At 37.2% G+C, this 17,906-nt stretch overlaps 1 pseudogene; it reads right to left on the bottom strand.

The window, feature by feature from the left end:
• Positions 1 to 14,663: 14,663 nt before the first annotated feature.
• On the bottom strand, positions 14,664 to 17,522 carry LOC114213632 (tyrosine--tRNA ligase, mitochondrial-like; annotated as a pseudogene).
• Between the last annotated feature and the right edge of the window lie 384 nt (positions 17,523 to 17,906).

Genomic DNA, 17,906 nt, shown 5'->3' with positions numbered 1-17,906 from the left:
GACCAAAAGTGACAGTATTGAAGTATGGAACACAAAAACAATAAAAATGAATATTTCTATAAAAAAATCAGTCAAAAAATTCACAAAATAATTCACAAAATAAAAGGACATATGACAACATATACCTAAAATGTGGGACAGGAGAGGAGTAAAGAATGGGTTCAAAGCTAAATGACCATCAACTTGATATAGATCACTATATGCAAATAATGTTATTATACAAATTTAATGGTAACCACAAATCAGGAACCACTAATAAATATGCAAAGAATAAAGAGGAAAAACACTCCAATACATCAGTAAGGAAGAGCAGCAAACCATGAAAGAAAACAAGAAAGTATCAGAGAAAGCCTTCAGAAACAACCAAAAAACAAGTAATAAAATCACAATAAATACATATCCCTATCAAAAATTACTTTGAATGTGAATGGACTAAAGGCTCCAATGAACAGACATAGGGTGACAGAATGGATTAAAAAAAATAAGATGCATCTATATGCTGCTTAGAAGGGACTCATTTTAGACCTAAGACACCTGAGATTGAAAGTGCAGCAATGGAGGGGAGCCTGGATGGCTCCGTTCTTAAGCATCTGCCTTCGGTTCGGGTCATGATCCCACAGTCCTGGGATCGAGCCCCACATCGGGCTCCCTCTTCCATGGGAAGCCTGTTTCTCCCTCTCCCACCCCCCCCACTTGTGTTCCCTCTCTTGCTGTGTCTCTCTGTCAAATAAGTAAATAAAAAATCTTAAAAAAAAAAAAAAAGAAAGTGAGGCAATGGAGAAACATCTATCATGTAAATGGATGCCAAAAGAAATCTGATGTAGTAATTCTTATATCAGACATAATAGATTTTATTTATTTAATTTTTAAGACAAAATGAACTTTAAACAAAGACTGTAGCAAGAGCAAAGGAAGAGACTATATAATCCTAAAGGGGACAATCCAACAAGAGGATATAACAATTGTAAATATTTATGTACTCAATATGAGAGCACCCAAATATAAAAAAACAGAACAAGCATAAAGGAACTAATTGATAAAATGCAATAATAGTAGGGGACCTTAACACTCCACATACATCAATGGACAGATCATCTAAACAGAAAATCAACAAGGAAACAATGACACACTGGAACAGATAAATTTAATAGATATATTTAGAATATTTCATCCTAAAACAGCAGAAACACCTTCTTTTTGAGTGCATTGAAACATTCTCCAGAATAGATCATGTATGAGGCCACAAAACAAGCCTCAATAAATTCGAGAAGATTGACGTTGTACTATGAAACTTTTCTGATCAGAATGCTATGAAGTTAGAAGTAACCCCTAAGAATAAATCTGGAAAGACCACAAATACATGGAGATTAAATAACATGTCACTAAACGATGAATGGGTCAACCAGGAAATAAAAGAAGAAATAAAAAAAAAATTATGGAAACAAATGAAAATGAAAACAAAACAGTCCAAAACCTTTGGGATGCAGCAAAAGCAGTTCTAAGAAGGAAGTTTATAGCAATACAGGCCTACCTCAAGAAGCAAAAAAAAATTTCAAATAAACAATCCAGGTTTACACCTAAAGGAGCTTAAAAGTACAACAAACAAAACCTAAAACTACCAGAGGGAAGGAAATGATAAAGATTAGAACAGAAATAAATGATATAGAAACAAACAAACAGAAAACAAGAGAACAGATCAATGAATTGAGAAGAGATAAACAAAATTGATAAGTCTCTAGCCAGACATATCAAGAAAAAAGAGAAAAGACTTAAATAAACTCACAAATGAGAGAAGAAAAATAACAGCCAGCACCACAGAAATACAAACAATTATAAGATAATATTATGAAAAACTATATGCCAACCAATTGGACAACCTAGAAGAAACGGATAAATTCCTAGAAACATAAATTATATAAACTACCAAAATTGAAACAGGAAGAAATATAAAATTTGAACAAACCAATTACCAGGAAAGAAATTGAATTAGTAATTAAAAAACTCCCAAAAACCAAAATCCAGGACAAGAAGGCTTCACAGGCAAACACTACCAAACATTTAAAGAAGTGTTAATACCTATTCTTCTCAAACTATTCCAAAAAAATAGAAACAGAAAAAAAAAATCCAAATTCATCTCTGAGGTCCTGATATGAAAACCAGATAAGACACCACTATAAAAAGCTGATATCCCTGATGAACAGAGAAGCAAAAATTCTCAACAAAATGCTAGCAAACCAAATTCAACAATAAAAATCATTCACCAAACTCAAGTGGGATTTATTACTGGATTGCAAGGTGGTTTGATATTTATAAATCAATCAACATGATATAGCACATCAATAAGAGAAAGGATAAAAAACATATGATCATTTCAATAGATGCAGAAAAAGCATTTGGCTAAGTACTACATCCATTCATGATAAAAGCCCTCAACAAAGTAGATTTAGAGGGAGCATACCTCAACAAATAAAGGCCACTTATAAAAAACCCACAACTAACATCATTCTTAATGGGGAAAACTGAGAACTTTTTCCCTAAGATTAGGAACAAGATAAGGATGTCCATTCTTCACCACTTATATTCAACATAGTACTGGAAGCCCTAGCCAGAGAAATCAAAAAACAAAAAGAAATAAAAGGAATTCAAATTAGTAAAAAGGAAGTAAAACTTTCACTATTTGCAGATGAAATGATACTATATATAGAAAACCCAAAAGATTCCACCAAAAAAGCTGCTAGAACTGATAAATGAATTCAGTAAAGTCACAGGATACAATAACAAGGTACAGAAATCTGTTGCATTTCTATACAATAATGAGCAGCAGAAAGAGAAATTAAGAAAACAATCCCATTTAAAATTGCACCAAAACCAATAACATACCTAGTATAAACCTTATGAAAGAGTTGAAAGACTTGAACTCTGAAAATGATAAAACTCTTGAAAAAAATTGAAGATGACAAAATGATATGGAAAGATATCCCATGCTCATGGATTGGAAAAACAGATAATGTTAAAATGTCTATACTACCTAAACCAATCTACACATTTAATGCAATTCCTATCAAAATACTGCCAGCATTTTTCACAGAACTGGAACAAACAACCCTAAAATTTGCATGGAACAGCAAAGGACCTCAAATAGTCAAAGCAATCTTGAAAAGCAAAAGAAAAGCTGGAGGCATCACAATTCTGGATTTCAAATTATATTACAAAGCCAGAGTAACCAAAACAGTATGGTACTGGAACAAAGATAGACACATAGATTAACAGAACAGAACAGAAAACCCAGAAATAAACCCACAAGTATATGGTCAATTAATCTTTAACAAAGCTGGAAAGAATATTCAATGGAAAAAAGACAGTCTTTTCAACAAATAATGTTGGGAAAACGGGACAGCAACATGCAAAAGAATGAAACTAAACCACTTTTTTACACCATATGCAAAAATTAATTCAAAATGGATGAAATATCTAAATGTGAGATGTGAAACCATAAAAATCCTAGAGGAGAACACAGGCAGTAACTTCTCTAACATCGACCATAACAACTGTTTTTTTTTTGGATAGTTCTCCTAATGCAAGGGAAAGAAAAAGAAAAATAAACTCTTAAGACTACATCAAAATAAAAAAAGCTTCTGCACAGTGCAGGAAACAACAAAAGTAAAAGGCAATCTACGGAATGGAAAAGATATTTGCAAATGACATCTGATAAAGGATTAGTATCCAAGATACATAAACATTTATAAAACTCAACACACAAAAAACAAGTAATCCAGTTAAAAATGGGCAGAAGATATGAACAGACATTTTTCTGAAGAAGACATACAGATGGTCAATAGACACATGGAAAATTAGTCAATATCACTGATCATCAGGGAAATACAAATCAAAACTCCATGAAACATCACCTCACATCTGTCAGAATTGCTAAAATCAGTAACACAAGAAACAATAGGTGTTGGCGAGGATGTGGAGAAAGGGGAACCCCCTTGCACTGTTGGTGGCAATGCAAACTGGTGTAGCCACTCTGGAAAACAGTATGGAGTTTCCTCAAAAAGTTACAAATAGAGCTACCCTATGATTCAGCAATTGCATTACTGGGTAGTTACTCAAAGATACAAAAACACTAATTCAAAGCGATAAATGCATCCCTATGTTTACAGCAGCATTATCTACAATAGCCAATTATGGAAGCAGCCCAGATGTCCATTGATTGATGAATGAATAAAGGAGATGTGGTATCTATCTATCTATCATCTATAAATAAATAAATATATATATATATGTAATACTTTTCAGCCAAAAAAAGAGTGAAATCTTGCCATAAGAAGATGCGGTATCTATCTATCTATCATCTTAAATAAATAAACAAATATATATATATATGGAATACTTTTCAGCCAAAAAAAGAGTGAAATCTTGCCATTTGCAATGACATGGATGGAGCTACAGAGTACTATGCTAAGTGCAATAAGTCAGCCAGAGAAAGACACATACCATATGATTTCACTCATATGTGGAATTTAAGAAACAAAACAAACAAGCAAAGGGGAAAGAAAAGAAAGAGAGACAAATCAAGTAACAGACTCCTAAATGTAAGAGTACAAACTGATGGATACCAGAGGGGCCGTGGGTGGGGGGTTGGTTGAAATAGGTGATGGGGATTGAGCACTGAGTAATATATGGAATTGTTGAATCACTACATTGTACACCTGAAATTAATATAACACTGTATGTTAACTTACTGTAATTAAAATAAAAACTGAAAAAAAATATCTAGGAATATTTCATGTTTCAGTGTTGAACTAAGTTTTTCCTGGTTTCCAGGGAACTTGGCACGGACCATAAAGAGTGATTCAGTTCTGGTGCCTGGATCTGCACATCAGCAATTTTTCCAAACTTGATTTTGGTACTTATCATTACTAAATTGAATTAGACATTTCTCAAACCATGTCTAACAAGAATGCAAGAAAGAAAGCTTAGTTTGAACTCTGCTTCTGGTGCCAACAGCATTATATAATGAGGTAAACACTGGTAATTGTGTTTAGTTCAATAACACTTTTAATTATGGTTGAGCTCTCCTTCAGAGTCTATGGATTTTACTGATGCAAAACAAACAGCTGAAAGTCAAATGAAGGCAGTCGCATGGATTTCTATTGCCTAATTAAAGTACAGACGCATTGCTTTTCCCATTGTGGCCCTAAGCAAAATAAGCTTGTTGCTCATAGTTTGTAGTCAAAATCCTTTTTGTTTAAGTATGAGACTAATAAGATTATATCTTTAGTTTCTGTATATCCTGCATACTTATCCTTGGGTCTGGAACATAATAGGTACTTGATTAATTTCTGGTGAATGAAGAAAGTGATGCTAAAATTAACATACAAAGCAGAGTTAGGATGATTTGTTGGTTTAGGCTGATTTTGAGTATTTCTAGAAACAGACAATGAAGGGTTAATGACTTCTATTTTCAGAACTAATTTCCTTCATGTCTTTCCACTTTTAACTCATTAAATTTCCCCACAACCTCCTCCATGTACATTCTAAAATGATAAATGGAGAAGAATATTAATGCTCCTGGGCCTGCTAATCTCCTGCCTTCTGGCAACATTTATTTCCTTTAGGGAGTTTCATCCATATTTGCTAAAAACATAGTGACAAAATAAATCAATGACACAATTAATTGGAATCAATCATAGGCTCTTTTTGTTCATCCTCCAGCGGTCCCCCTGCTTCCTGTGAAAAGGGCCATTTCAAAGGAAAGACAACATTGATCATGTACGCTTATGTTCTTGTTCCAATATTTCCGAATGAAACATGACAGAGGAAATAATGTAAAACCAATGAAAAGATGATATTTACACTTTTTGTTTGTTTGTTTTTATGCTTGAGGTTTGGGTCTTAAGCATCTCTGACCAAGAGAAATAGGCTAATTTCTATAACGCTGATTAAGGAAGTCAGTTAATGGAATAAGGGTCTATACAAACTATATGGAAAAGAATCAAGTGCCGGCATTTTCTGAAGTATTGAGAAATGCAAAGCATTTAATCTCTGGCTGCCTATAGAATCTTCCTTGAATTCCTTCCCTTTTTGACACAAATGGACCCACACATTGCCAGAATTTCTCCTCAGAAGATAACATTTCCTGCATCTGCAGCATCAGTAAGGAGGAATTTACTCAATAGGAAATTACCATTAAAATCTATAGCAGTGTGACAAACAAAACAAAACAAAACAAGCAAACAAAAATCACTCAGAGGTTGCCAGCAGAAACAAAGTTGGGATCGATAACACCTTTTTTTTTTTTTTTTTTGCAAACTCAGAATCTGCATGATCCCATCAGCTGCTGGGTGTCTCCCTTTTCAGCACAGCCCCTTAGGAGAACAGTCTGTTCCAGTTTAGGAAGTTCTCCCTCCTTATTTCCCCTGTTCATTCAGATGTATTTTCTCTGAATCAACCTGTAGACTGTGTGTACTCAAGCAGATGTCATTCTTTAGTGAATCAGAGCATATCCCATTTTACATTTAAAATATTTCAACATCAAAATTCAGAGTTTTGTCTATGCGAGAAGGGGATTAAGCAAAATATTGACTGTAGATTTATAGATGTAATTATATTATCCCAGTGGCTGTTAAATGTCAAGAGGTTTTCTACTTGTATAACAGATAAACATTTCCAGGATTTGTAACTGAATAACAATAAAAATTGCAAATGAATATATTGCTTTTATATTCTAATTTGAAGAATTGAAGAAATGTATCATTTTGATGGTGTTTGCTTTTGCACGAAATAGGCTTTAGTTAAAAACAAATGTCATTTTCTACTGTTTCAGTGAATTATATATACTCTTCTTTTCCTCACCAAAATCCGGTAAGGTTTCTGTGTTCCAATGTAATAAATATAGTACTCAACATGTGGCTCAATGCAATCTGTTAAGCAGTCTGCGGGATGAAAAAACTGTGAAATGAAAAGAATACACACCAGAAATCTTAAAAAGGCTTAAACATTTTTTTCCTCTATCTCAGTGCAATTATATCATAGCACAGATGATTTTGCTTTGGGCTGAGTAAATCAGCTTCCACAAAGAAGACTGACCCAGGTCCAGTCCTGTGATTTGCACATCTATCTCCTGATTTCTACAATCTCTACATTAGCAGAAGAACAGTCAAGAATAAAATTATGTGGTTCGTTGCCTTACTGAATTAGTCTGAAAGAAGTGTTTCTATGCCAACTCAGTTTAGGGTCACAAGGTAATGAATTCCTATAAAACTATTGAGAAGAAAGGATGAGGGAAATGAAAGCTTTACCAAGCTGGGCTGTCACTACAGGTGTTCACAGGGGCAATGTGAAGGTGTCTCCCACACAACATACATGATATCAAAAGACCGAATATTATGCGAATAGAAGCTGGACTAGGAGCAAGGAATATAGGAGGAATTATATATTGATGCCTGGAAGGGGACTAACAGGTTTCCAGAGCAATCCTTTAATCTTGACCCACCACAGCCCAAATCTCTGTAAAACTTCAGGAACTCATCAAGTGTGAAGTCTTAACACTAAATCATAGTACTGTCTGATAAATATGTTGACTTTCCTTCTGGGCAATGATGAAATAAAAAGTGAAATGTGAGAAATACTCAGTGGAAAGGTTAAAAGGAGAGAGATGTGTGTGTGTGTGTGTGTGTGTGTGTGTGTGTGTGTGTGTGTTGGGGGGGAGAGAAAAAGAAGAGTAGGGAGGTGAAGGATGGCTCAGATAAATGACCAAGAAGGTAGAAGAAAAAAAAAGAGGAATCTAGGTGGATACCTTGAGAGATAGAAAATGTTGGTGCACACAGTGTTTAAAGAGCTAGAACCCAGAATCATAGCTCACCCATGTTTGAGTAGAAAAACAACAATAGAATATAAGAAGGGTCTATTAAAAGAGCTATCATAATGTGTGTCAAACATACCCAAAAGCTAGAGGAAGATTTCATTCATTTTTTTCTACAAAAGCAAGACAGAGGTGGATGACGCACTGAATAGAAAATAATTTTTTCCCAAGAGTGGAATCCAGAATGGAAGAAACGTTTGAAGCAACCTAAATGTTTCTAAATATATGTACTACCTAAGAAAGCCAGTTTCACAGTTAAACTAAGGCTGTTAGTGAATCTGACACCTGGCTTCAATGCAGTATACATCTCAAATAAGTCCAATTATGTAGGAGTAAGAACAGTAATTTTCATCATATTTTCTTTTCCTTACTGAAACTTCTGTTAATAAGGCAGAGAGTAATTTAAAAATATATGCTGGCATTCTCAAGAGAAAAACAGCTTTCAAGACTTTTGACTTATCTTAAATGTGCCAGCAATCATCTGCAATCCTTTCATATAACTGTGTTTGTTTTAATATTGTAATTTACCAGGAATGCAATGGGCACTTCAGGAAGATATATCAGGTATTTACTATGGTTTGAAAGTTTGGCCCAACATCACACATACCTAGGAATATTCCAATCCAGTCTGGGACAAAAGATGCTAGTCTATATATAATGAAATAATAAATTACCACTCTAGCACTGAAAGGATTTTGATGGGTAAACCAACATCCTAATCTGCGCTCATTTGGCTAATACAAAGTTAATTAATCTATCTAGGTTTTGGTTCCTTTTTTTACTTATAATAAGGGAGGTGTTGGAAGATTTTCTGGTTTGTACTTTGTTCTTTTTCTCATTGTAGCTGCTATAGGCGAGGGCACCTGCAATGCAGCTCCTTCCACATTCCACTCTCGGCTCAGACACAACAATCAACAGGGATTTCACAGAATAATCCAGGACCATCTCCACATTTCTGGGTACTATTTTTCATCCCCATTTCACAGATGAGGTCACCACATAGCAAGTAATGGAAAGTGAAGGGAGGCTTCATCCAGGGAGGTAGGTTCCAGATCTCAAACACTAGCTCCACTGTGATCTGCAAGCTGTCTTAAAAAACAAAAATATCTATCCAGTAAGTGTCCATTCTCTGAGTGAAAGAATGTCCCTCAAAATATAAAGGCCCTTTTCTTTCTACTGTGTATGAATGCTTGAAGCCATTTCAGTGTACAAAAGTGTGAAAGGAATCAATGGCCGTGTTTGGCTCTGCTTGGACACATTTGGATTGCTAGACTCTGGGCATGAGGACCCATGCATCTAGCTCATTTCATACCACCAGCAGCCTGGTGGTGATTTCAGGCCTATATCACCTTCTTTCTCACTTGCACTTTTGAAAATTAATAAAAAGAAACCTCATTTGGAATAAAGTTGGGAAGCCAGCAGGGCGAGGTCCCACACTCTACCACTTGTCAATAGGAAGACACCCACCCATGAATGCAAATCCATACTACCTTACTATCCCAGCAGGAAGAAGAAAGGCTTTCTCTTCTCCCTGCTAACAGACCAGCCAATGAGAGACAGTCACAGCTCAGCCAATGAAAAGCTGCTATAACTCAAACTTCTGGTTTACTCCACTGGACCTTTTGTTTACAACTGCCTTTCACAACTCCCCCTTAACTCTCTCCTTTGTTCTGTGGACTTGCCGGTGGTTTTGCTGTCGCTTGCTTGTCCCAGATTGGAATTGTCTGGTAGTCCTGAATAAACCCATTTCGCTGATAAAAATAGCTGGCGGCTTTATTTGTTAAGGTTAACGTGGTCCACTTGACCTGTTTTATAGACATATTTCAAAATGTCTCATTTTATCAGTTAGGAGGTAGGAGAATTTGAATTCAAGATGAAATTCAGCGATGTTAGGTTTCAGAAAAAAGTGTAGAACAAAGTAAATCATGAAACCAAGAAAAAGCTGAAAGTATGGCTTTGGAACTACAGATGTGTTTCCAGGTGTTGTGTGACCTCAGCCTGAGAGGGCAGTAATTAGAGCATTTTGTTGTCATTGTTCTTGGCAGAACTTAGCTATTGAAAATCATGAGAAATTAATTTTTTTTTGAAACCATAGATTTTTAATACCCTATTGTATTATTCCAGAGATTTTGCCATCCAGGGGTAAGGAGTACAAATTGGAGGATATTAAAGTAATAATCTTTTATAAATACTAATTTTTCTTTACACAAAGGGTGGAAATCTGATACCAAATATTTCAGTTATATGATCTTTAAGATGCTGATAAGAAGTGTCTTTTCATCATTATTATTTTAACAGTCAGAACTCCAATCTAAATATTATTTAATACTTGCTTTATTCAATTAAATACCTGTACATAAAGCAGCAATGAAGAAATACAAAATGATTGCAAAAATAGGCAATTTATGTAATCTAACACGTGAAAACTTCTGTGCTGTTTGCAGGGGATAATAGAGTAATTTCAGCTTAAGAACAATAAAGGATCTGTGATAGTTACTTGAATTTCTCTCTTTTTTTCTTCCTCCGGGGACAGTTGAACTACTTTTAAAGTGATCTTGTGGAAACAAACACACACAGAAGTTTTAAAAGCCCATTGATGGTGGGGTTAGAAATTAAAGCAATTCTAGCTCTAATTCACACCATGACCTGGGTCAAGGCAATTAGCCAGCCGGGCACGGGTGCCATCTGAAGGGATCACATCTGGTCATGCTCACTAGCGCTAAACTCTGCAGATTTTCCACGCCTCTTAGATTTGACTATGGCACAGGACAGAGACAACAGGCACTGCCGTCCTTGCCCTCTTCCAATTTCCCTGCTCACCTTCCTTGCAATTCGCTACCACAGATGGTATCTGGTGAATGAAACTACCCAGTTACCAGTCCCTGTATCCATTAATGCTACAAGTAGTTCTCTGACGCTAATGCTATGGAAAAACAACAAATACTGATTAATGCAGTTAGGTAACCCAAAATGAGTTGAGACATTTTTTCCAGATTAAAAGATGGATCCAAACTAAAGGATTTTATTTTCTTCTTTCCTAGTTTTGCTTTCTCCCTTTCATTATGTTTCTTATTAAACAGTAAGAAACATACCAGCTTACTCTGATTTGTCTGCTCATTATATTAATGTCACCAAGAATTTCAACACCATCGCCTATATAGTTCAATGAATAAGCTTTTAAACTAAACTGCTTCATAACTAAAATAGGATGATATAGACAAGGTAAAACTAAGAGTGAGCAGAGATAATCACACTTGAACAAAAGCAAAGGGGTTCATTGGGAAGACATCTGCAGTATAATACAAATGTTTTTTAGATATGTATTGTACATATAGCTCATATAGGTAACTATTTCAATAGAAAAATGTGTAAATTATGAGCATGAAAGTAACTCAAGGAATTAGTAAATAATTTCCATAAAACCATGTACAATATATACTCAATCTTAAAAGTGCATATATAATAGTTATCTGCTTTCTCCTGTAAATTAAGTTTACAAAAAAAAAAATGATGTCCTCTTACACTGTCTCCATTTATAAAAAAAAGAACTGGTGGACTGGTCTTCCAGTCTCTTCAAAGGTTTGGTGAACAATAAGCTAGGTATCTCCTTGAGAAATCACGAAGCAAGTGTGTTTGTTTCTATTACAAAGAATCTGTATGAGAAGGTTCCTCTGTGAGATTTTCTTTCAGTACTGCAATGTAGAATAAAGCCTTACATCTAAAGAAAGAGGAGTTTAAATAGATGTGGTACCGCTCAAAATGTATTTCACTAAATTTTTATGAGATATTGGAAGAACAAGTCTTTGTGGTTTATGTAATAAGAAGTAAGACCAGGGAAGGGTGAAGGGAAGTTTTGGGGTGAAGCTGTAAGGGCTTGATGGAGCATGTAAACTCCTGCTCTGTGTGGGCAAAGTAGATATGTAAAAATAGACATCTTGGTTGAGTGGGTATTGGAAGGATCTTGAATGCACTAGAATTGTTTCTAGTTTATGGCTGTTACAGTGATGCTATTTTGATTTCTGTACCTGTTTTCTGGTGAATGTGTGTATGCATTTCCTTAGGGCTTATGTCCAGGGGTGGGATTTCTGGACTAAAGAGTATATGTGCATATTCAACATTAGTAGATGCTATACAACAGTTTTTCAAGGTAGTTGTATCAATTTAAACTCCTGCCAGCAGTGATTGAAGTTTCTCTTTATCCACACAACACTGGGTTTGTAACTATAAATTTTTAGCCTTCTAAGATGGATAGATAGTCTTTGCATTTCCTTGAGGGACTAGTGCCATTGAGCATGTTTGCATGTTTCTCAGATGCATGACTATCTCTTCTTTTCCTGTTAGCTTTTTTCTTTGTCATGTGGAAAGGTTGCTATACCTTCTGAATATGGGTTCTTCGAGAATTTTATGTATTACATATGTCTTCAACTTCGTAACTTGAAACTTTCACATTTAGTTCTGTGATCCATCTTAAATTGGTTTCTTTTTTTAAAGATTTTATTTATATATTTGAGAGAGAGAGAGCATGAGCAGAGGAATGGGCAGAGGGAGAGGGAAAAACAGACTCCCCGCGGAGCAGGGAGCCCTCTGCGGGGCTTGATCCCAGGACCCTGGGATAATGACCTGAGCTGAAGGTAGACAATTAACCGACTAAGCCACCCTGGTGCCCCTTAAATTGATTTCATGTACGGTGAGAAGTAAGGGTCAATATTCACCTTTAATTTTCCTATGCATATATAATTGGTCCAGCTTATTCACTAAGAAGACCACCCTTTCTCATTGTATTGCAGTGATACTCTATATATTTTTGTAGTTGTTATTTGATAGATTAGGCATAGGTGTTAGAGTAGGCAGTTAGTTAGGCTTCAACAGGATGCCTGGAGACCAGCAGAGGAGAAGTCAAGGTCTGTTACTAGGAAAGTTAGCAAACTGCCCATGGCAGCATTTCACAGAGGAAGCCATAAGAAGCCAGATCAAACCAGACTGCCCAAGAAAAAGCCAGAGACCCTGACCAAGTGAGGAAGAAAAAGTGTGAAAGCCTGCTCCCAAAGAAATCCCCTCCCCAGTAATAAATATTCCACCCTCAGTTAACAACTGTCAATAAAAGGTAAGAGACCCAAACTCCAGGTTCAGCTGTCCCTTGAGCTCGCCTAGTCTTGCATCTCGAGAGTGTACTCTCTCTCTTTGATAAACTCTTTACCTGCACCACTCAGTCACTGTCTGGTCCATCCTCGAATTCTTTTTTTTTTTTTTTTAAGATTTTATTTATTTATTTGAGAGAGAGAGAGAATGAGAGATAGAAAGCACGAGAGGGAAGAGGGTCAGAGGGAGAAGCAGGCTCCCTGCTGAGCAGGAAGCCCGATGCGGGACTCGATCCCGGGACTCCAGGATCATGACCTGAGCGGAAGGCAGTCGCTTAACCAACTGAGCCACCCAGGCGCCCCATCCTCAAATTATTTTCTAGAGATGAGACTAAGAGCCTCCAGCGATGTCTGGGCATGAGCTGGGTAAAGGCCTACTAGGCCTACAGGTCTCCCCAGTCCACCTGGCAACGAAACCAAAGTGCATGTGAAAGATTATTCCTAAAATTTATATTTTATTCCATTTTTCTACTTCTCTATTCTGTACCAATACCTCACTGTCTTAACTACTTTCAACTTCAAATAAGTATCAGTAAGTGGTGTGTAATTCCTCTAAATTTCTTTTTTATGATTATTTTTATTCATATCAATTTTCATATTAGTTTTTCAATATCCACAAAATTAGATATTTGCCTTTTAAATTTGTTTATACTTTTGAAAAATAAAATTTTAATTTTTTGTTTATTAAAATCTATAAATCACAGTCTTAATGTTCTTCTCTCCTTTTATTACATTAGGTAGACTATATAGATCTTAGATAAAAAAATTAATAACTTAGGGTTTCTGTTTTCTTTATTTATAAATCCAATCCAGTTATTTATATCCAATTTATTTTGGTTTTAAATGAAACATAAGGTAATGACTGCATGGCTTCTTTAGTTTCTATTCAATTTTCCAAGCAACGTATCAAATAAGGCTCTATGTTGCACACATTACATATTTTTAATACTATGAGGTTAAGAATTTGTTGGAGAAGAAATGAAAGAGAATTTTTTTCTATTTTTTTTAAGATCTTATTTATTTATTTCAGAGAGAGCACAAGTGGGGAGAGGGGCAGAGCAGGTTCCTCGCTGAGCAGGGAGCCCACATGAGCCTCAATCCCAGGACCCTGGGATCATGCCCCTAGCCAAAGGCTGCCGCTTATCCGACTGAGCCACCCGGGCGCCCCCGGATTTCATATTTCCAATATAATGTGGACACAAAGGTGCTGCTGGTTTTAGAACAGTACAACACAAGTGAGATCAGTGAGCTACATGCAGTAACTGATATAAAAGTATCCGTAATTCCTTACACTATTTCTTTTTCATTATTCTTCCTCATCTCCAAAAATGAAAGCAAAAAAGGTAGGATGCGAAAGGCAGCATATAGTTTTTTCATGAAGTACTATTTTTAAAAAGAGACTAACCCAGGAAATCATGTTTTCCTATGGTAGTCCTTAATGTTTGCAGATCAGAAAATAAAATATCCCCACATGACACAAACACCCTTATTAAACAATCTACATAAATAATGAAATTACTCACACTGGAGGCCTAGAGTATGCTCCATTCCCTGTTGCTCTATGTGGGCAAGCAACAGTGTTACGTTCTGGGGCCAAACTTCCCTATATCTTAAGAATGAATGATGGATAAGTTTGTTTGAACAACCAGGATCTTTCATCACAGCTGAAACCATTTTATGGTGTAGCAATTCCTTCTTCCTACTTTAATTAATGAAAGTCATTCTTAAGAATGTTGTCCAGGGGTGCCTGGGTGGCTCAGTGGATTAAGCATCTGCCTTCTGCTCAGGTCATGATCCCAGGGTCCTGGGATTGAGCCCCAGGTCGGGCTTCCAGCTCGGGCTTCCAGCTCGGGGGGAGTCTTCTTCTCCCTCTCCTGCTCCCCCTGCTTGTGTTCCTGCTCTCGCTCTCTCTCTCTCTGTCAAATAAATAAATTATATATATATATATACAAAAAGAATATGTTGTCCAACAAATAAAACGCTCTCAGGATTTGTTACTTGTCTGTGACTTATACTGATTCTGCCTGTGTTGTCATCCAATACCCTAGAATGGCATTTGCTTTGCAGCCTCTACCCAGGATGCTTGTTCCAGGGTCAATAACTAATAATGAAAATAAATCTTTAAACAGCCATTTTAACTCTTGATCACACATGACCTCCCGTGCATCTATGCTACTAAGGCAATGGGCTTCTGTACACCTTTTAGCAGAATCCAGTCCTTGTCTGTGAACAAGTTCTGTTACTTTCGCAGCACAAGTCGTTTCTGAGAACCCCACTTTTCTCACTCTTTGACCTGCAGCTGCATTATGTGGTCAATCCCTGGAAGGGGCAGAAAAGTGAAGAGCTTCGGGTACCCTTCTACCGAATCATCTCACGGCCCGGCAAAGAACTGACAGAATTCAAATGGAAATGTCTGAGGTCTACTTGGCCAAACAGCACTGCCCGCATACTTTCACCAGGTTCGCTCCAGTCGCAATTAGTGGAACATCGATTCCAAGGACGTCTTTCCAGTCAACTTGCAGATGAACTCCTATCCGGATACGACGTCGCCCAGCTCATCAGATCCACCCTGCGGGACATCCAGATCAGGTAGGAGAAGTGAAGGGCCCGGAGCCCCAGGGGTAAGTAATAAGCCAAACCACGCCCTCGGGGCTCTTGAGTCAGGCCGGAGGCAGAGCCCGCTCAGCAACATGCCCGTGGGAAGGTGGCTACCCACTGCCACCAGAAGTCCACCAGCTGCCGCTTCTGGTCCCAGGCCGTGTTGCCCAGCACCAGGAGGCAGCCCCAGCTCTGCCCAGCTGTGAAGAGCAGCTGGTCATTAGCTGCCACCGGCGTTTTCAGACCCCGATGACACCTGGCGTGCGGCTCACATCTCGAGCTCCTTGGTTTGCAGCTCAGGGGCCAGGAGCACCGTGGCGCCTCCCACCAGTGCGATCACTCTGTGGCAGGCTCGCTGCAAGTGCAACAGGCCGAGCAGCACTGGCAGATGCCCCACCTGGAGTGAGATGGCCATGGTGTTGAAGCCGCTGTAGATGGTCTGAGGAGTTGCCTTCCCTGCCACCTTGGAAGTGCTCTATCTTCATTCCCTTCTCAGGGAAGAACTCCTTGAACTCTCGAGTTTTCTGCGCCACCAGCAACCGTGAGCGCCTGAGTGGCGTCACGCAGCCGCAAGGGCAAGACTTCGGATGGACCTGGGGTGCCAAACAACCTGCCCGGAAAAAGCAGTGACATGGGCGCCACCATCTTGGTCTGAAAGAGAATTTTGAAAGGGATTATCTGGTAGAATGTTAAGATGTCTGTACAGTCATTCCTAACTCAAATATTCTGCTATTATAAATTTAAACATACTGCATAATTAAGAAAGTAAGAAATATTTGTCTTGGTCAAGGTCATAGAGATTGTAAATGCCAAAGTAAAAACAAAAACAAAAAACAAGAACAAAAAAAGCAAAATGCACACATGCACATAACATTGCCATGCCATTGTCACTCAGAAATTATTTGCACTGATAAGACATACTGTGATATTAAAAATCAAGTTCAGTAAAAATGGAATATTTCTCCATTACAACTACAAACTTAGTGACCCTAGAATGGGTTAAAAAAAAGAGAATTTGAACTGTGTCAGTATTTATACATTTTGAAATGATTAATTTTAGGTAGTACATTTAGGTAAATGGAAATTTTTCTCCCCCCAAAAATTGAGTATCAGAGATTTTGTGCCTGAATTTGAGTGATTTATTTTTTCTAGCAACCATTCACAATACTGGCATTTATTAAATAGTCACAGTATATGATATCTTTGAAATTCTTTTGTTTATTTTAAAATTCCAAAGTCCCTGCTATAACTGAAAAGCAATGGGGGGGGGGCTATTTGCTATTATAATATGATCTAATATTCTAATGCAGAGTCAGAATTTTAAAAATTTTCTTAGTGGGCTTCTACTAAATAGAGGAATAAAATGAGAACCTTTTAAGGAATTACTTCAACCGGTGGGGAGATGGGAAAATGGATTTTCAGAAACAAGGATTAAACATGTAAACATGTTTGGGGAATGTTGAAGAAGCTTTGTGGAACCTACCATTTTGTGTGTACAGATAAAAGTTAAATTCAGTTTACTGCAAAAATGTAGCAGACAAATATCAGTGAGGCCTTTTGCTCTAAGAAGTGACTTCTGGGCTCAGCCGCCACACTAATGGATTACGACTTGCCCCTTGAGGGAAGTGTTCACTTCAGGACAACCTTTGATTAACCTGCTCAGGTCAAAAATATCAAAAGAATAAACAGCAGCAGAGAAAATCAAATGTTCCTGTGGGAAAATACAGGAGCAAAGATCAAATTGACAGGGCTTTAGATTCTCAGATTCATCAGGCTTATGAAAGTTGAGAGTCACGAACCTTTTTAAAGTTGTGTTGCTGCAAGCGGTAGGCAGCATTTTCAGAGAAAAAGTTGAGACTTCGCCCACTTTCGTTTGCCACTCGGGTCCACGGTGAGCACATCAATTCTCCATAATCCATGACTGGGTGATATCATGTCTCTTATCAATTTGTAAAGCCCCGACATGTTTTATTAATATGTTTCTAACTCTTCAGCCAAGATATTAATAAAAAATGAGAAAATCAGACATGGCGGTGATCTCTGCTGCACCCTGCTTGATGAACCAATACAGTGTGCTATAAATGTTCTCCGAGACCACATTTTAAAGCTTCTTTGCTAAACCTCATTTCTGGGACAACTTGGGCATTCCTTAAAATCTTAAGCCCCTGCCCCAGGGGTTATATTGAATTATGTGTGCTTTGTTCTCTTCATTTTCCAAAATGTGCTCATTATAACTCAGAAATGAAAATGATGGATGAGAACACAAGCTAGTTGACTTAATAGTGTTGACACGCTATTCTATG

Source organism: Eumetopias jubatus, unplaced genomic scaffold (genome assembly GCF_037043125.1).
Source record: "Eumetopias jubatus isolate StellerSeaLion01/CBP00866 unplaced genomic scaffold, mEumJub1_p1.0 scaffold_14, whole genome shotgun sequence".
Taxonomy (NCBI): Eukaryota; Metazoa; Chordata; class Mammalia; order Carnivora; family Otariidae; genus Eumetopias; species Eumetopias jubatus.
The sequence above is the reverse complement of the archived record's forward strand: the minus strand, read 5'-3'. Positions and strand labels throughout refer to the sequence as shown.